Below are 4,455 nucleotides of genomic sequence, written 5' to 3'. Positions count from 1 at the left end.
GCAACGCGTGGGAATGAAATATTCATAACGCCTGTCATATCTCGTAAACCGCTGGAGATAACGAAACGAGATCTTGGCAAATGATACCACGCAAAGAGGAGAGTACTTTGCCGAATCGTTAAAATAAGTAACTTTATCAATTGCGATATAGCAGAAACTATAGTTTATAATTCTTTTTTACCGGTAATGTAATTGCATAAGACTTATCAATAGCCAGTGAAAACGTACGAGTGCGGGATGTAAATAATATTGCAATATACATGATACAACAAGGTACATTTGTGAAAAATGCACTGTGATAAAGTACATTCTTTCTGGACCAGACAACTATTATTTACACTCACTTGAAAAATTCTGCACTAATACAGTGTATAATACTAAATTCCTCTGTCTTTAGTATCCTAAATAAATATTGTGTAGCTGTTTATAGAGCTCCCTCAGGAAAGCTGAGTACATTCCCCAAGCAAACAATCACTTTTAACTCACCTCACAAAAACAATTATGCGTTGTTATTGTAATGTAAATTTTCTTTCCTGTAAAAATATGGCAGATTTTGAGCATAAGTCAACAGTGAAAATCTACAAACCTTCAGCAGACATTTGCAGCAGTTGGAATGAGACAATGTGTCAAGCTAAAAACGTCAATAATAAATTTAACCTATTTCTAGATTAATTTGTTCCATTGTTTGACACATCGAAAAATAAAACATATGCTTCATACAGAGAGATCGCTTTTTAACATGAAAACAGCAGTTTCAACATTCGTTAGCACTCATGCTAACTAATGCGAGAGTGAAAAACAACACCCACTCACAAATAGAGAATAAAACGTATCGGTAATGCGTAACAAAATACGAACTGCAGAGAAATTTAAACACGAATAAAAAGTAACACGAGCCACAAATTTATATTTCGTTTTCAAAATCAAAATAAAGCCACTTGATAACGAATACTAGGCCTATTTACTGCGAACTTTTGCTCACAATTTTAGTCAAATGTATCCAAAGTGCAAGATATTCCACCAGAAAAAAATAATAATTGTACTAGGTATATAGTTTTTACATACCTTCGTGTGCTCAGTGGGTTGGAAATTGTCCCGATGAATCGCTGAAAGACATTTCCAACGCAGATTCGCATCTTTCGGAAAGGAAAACAACATTACTTTAGGTCGAGTTCCGTAATTCCCACGACACCTTGGCACACAACACTTGTAAACCATGTTCACAGTAGCTTCACTACACGTAAACACTGTAATCGCTAGTTTTAAGCACGAATAAGTACTCGATCCAACAAACGTGTAGATAAAGAAACGCTTCGAAACGCAACATGGTGGCCCGCTTGGAGTGACGTCACGACCTGCTATGAATTTCGCGCCGCGGCCTTGTCTCTAGGTGGTGGTGATACAACCCGTCGGCTTTGAACAATGACGTCATTCCTTAGTCATAGATCGTAATGCCTTCACTTCGAGGCATAGATAATAAAGCAGTTCTGTGTTCTAATAAGCACTATCATTAAAATAATTGAATGTAAATCTAAAAGCGATCGCTTGATATTGGGTGCATCATTTTACTGATTGCTTAATGAAGTAAGATCAGTTTATTCTATCTCGTGAGATTTTTTTTTTTAAAAGCCAAAAAACTCTTATTACGTACTGAAGGGAGCTACAACACTAAGAAGAATCGCTTCTCGGCTTTTGACAAGATATTGCTTAATAAAGTAGGATCAGTTTATTCTATCTCGTGAGATTTTTTTTAAAGCCAAAAACCGCTTATTAGGTACTGAAGGGAGCTGCTTAATAAAGTAGGATAAGTTTATTCTATCTCGTGAGATTTTTTTTTTAAGTCAAAAAATCGTTTCTTTACTGATTGCTTAATGAAGTAGGATCAGTTTATTCTATCTCGTGAGATTTTTTTTTTAAAAAAGCCAAAAAAACTCTTATTACGTACTGAAGGGAGCTAGAACATTAAGAAGAATCGCTTCTCGGCTTTTGACAAGATATTTCTTAATAAAGTAGGATCAGTTTATTCTATCTCGTGAGATTTTTTTTTTAAAGCCAAAAAACACTTATTAGGTACTGAAGGGAGCTGCTTAATAAAGTAGGATCAGTTTATTCTATCTCGTGAAATTTTTTTTTTAAAAAGTCAAAAAACACTTATTACGTACTGAAGGGAGCTAGAACATTAAGAACAATCGCTTCTCGGCTTTTGACAAGATATTGTTTAATAAAGTAGGATCAGTTTATTCTATCTCGTGAGATTGTTTTTTTTTAAAGTCAAAAAACTCTTATGCTTTTGACAAGATCAATGTTTATCTCTCTCGCATTCCTTTGTTTCTCAACATTCTCCTCAGTTCTTTCATCTCTGTAATACATGCTCTCTGGCGACTTGTGACGTCATTGTTCAAAGCCGACGGGTTGTATCCCCTGCTGCACTAGTCCCCAATTTTTGATCACGAAATAGTAACGATGATTGCAACTTAAATACCGAAGCCATTTGTTATGAGAATACGCCGTTACCACAAATAATCCACATAGATGCATTGAAAGAAACTTTACTGGGTAACATAATGCATCAGAATACTATAGGCACAAATAATGAAATTTCTGAAGATTTACCATACACTTTACTTTTCTTGAGCATTATAAGATTACTAACGGAAGTTACTTACCATCCATTATCTGGAATATAAACTATCCTTTCTCCTCTGCAAGCATCTGCTTTTGCAGCAAGTATTGTCAATTTTTTTCCGTGATTGAAAAGCTTTAACGCACACAAATCACAAAACCCGCCATTATACACCCACACCCTCAAGGCATTAGCATGTCATGTTCAAAGAATATCCGCGTTTCGAAAACTACCAGCGATATTGGCTAGCGTGAGAGACGACGTCATGTCATGATGTGACGTCATGATTCCTTGGGGCCCGCGAGACGCTTCTGGGATACAACCCGTCGGCTTTGAACAATGACGTCATTCCTTAGTCATAGATCGTAATGTCTTCACTTCGAGGCATAGAAAATAAAGCAGTTCTGTGTTCTAATAAGCACTATCATTAAAATAATTGAATGTAAATCTAAAAGCGATCGCTTGATATTGGGTGCATCATTAAACGTGTGACTTAATTAATTTAATTATTTGTTTTTTATTCGGCCAGTACTTAATATTTTTCGTACCGATATGTGTATTTCCGTGTTGCGAAGTAACGAATGGGATACTATTAGCGTCCAAGCCACAGTAGCTGATAAGAGTTTTTTGGCTTTTTAAAAAAAAAAAATCTCACGAGATAGAATGAACTGATCCTACTTTATTAAGCAATCAATAAAAAAAACGAAACTGAAACGTAACAGCAAAAGCGAAAATGGTAAACCGCAAATAGAATAGATTAGCCATGCATAACACCCACCCACCTCCCCAGGAGTCGGAACTCGCGCACCCATTAGAATATACACATGCGTCAGTACCTAATAAGAGTTTTTTCGCTTTAAAAAAAAAATCTCACAAGATAGAATAAACTGATCCTACTTCATTAAGCAATCAGTTATGTTTCAGTTTCGTTTCTTTACTGATTGCTTAATGAAGTAGGATCAGTTTATTCTATCTCGTGAGATTTTTTTTTTTTAAAAAGCGAAAAAACTCTTATTACGTACTGAAGGGAGCTACAACACTAAGAAGAATCGCTTCTCGGCTTTTGACAAGATATTGCTTAATAAAGTAGGATCAGTTTATTCTATCTCGTGAGATTTTTTTTTAAAGAAGCCAAAAAACACTTATTAGGTACTGAAGGGAGCTGCTTAATAAAGTAGGATCAGTTTATTCTATCTCGTGAGATTTTTTTTTTAAAAGTCAAAAAACACTTATGCTTTTGACAAGATCATTTTGTACAATTTGTACAGAAACCAGATGGCAGTTATAAGAGTCGAGGGGCATGAGAGGGAAGCAGCGGTTGGGAGGGGAGTGAGGCAGGGTTGTAGCCTCTCCCCAATGTTATTCAATCTGTATATTGAGCAAGCAGTAAAAGAAACAAAAGAAAAATTTGGAGCAGGTATTAAAGTCCATGGAGAAGAAATAAAAACTTTGAGGTTCGCCGATGACATTGTAATTCTGTCAGAGACAGCAAAGGACTTGGAAGAGCAGTTGAACGGAATGGATGGTGTCTTGAAGGGAGGATATAAGATGAACATCAACAAAAGCAAAACGAGGATAATGGAATGTAGTCGAATTAAGTCGGGTGATGTTGAGGGTATTAGATTAGGAAATGAGACACTTAAAGTAGTAAAGGAGTTTTGCTATTTGGGAAGCAAAATAACTGATGATGGTCGAAGTAGAGAGGATATAAAATGTAGACTGGCGATGGCAAGGAAAGCGTTTCTGAAGAAGAGAGATTTGTTAACATCGAGTATAGGTTTAAGTGTCAGGAAGTCATTTCTGAAAGTATTTGTATGGAGTGTAGCCATGTA

This window comes from Schistocerca cancellata, chromosome 5 (assembly GCF_023864275.1).
Source record: "Schistocerca cancellata isolate TAMUIC-IGC-003103 chromosome 5, iqSchCanc2.1, whole genome shotgun sequence".
Lineage (NCBI taxonomy): Eukaryota > Metazoa > Arthropoda > Insecta > Orthoptera > Acrididae > Schistocerca > Schistocerca cancellata.
The sequence above is the reverse complement of the archived record's forward strand: the minus strand, read 5'-3'. Positions refer to the sequence as shown.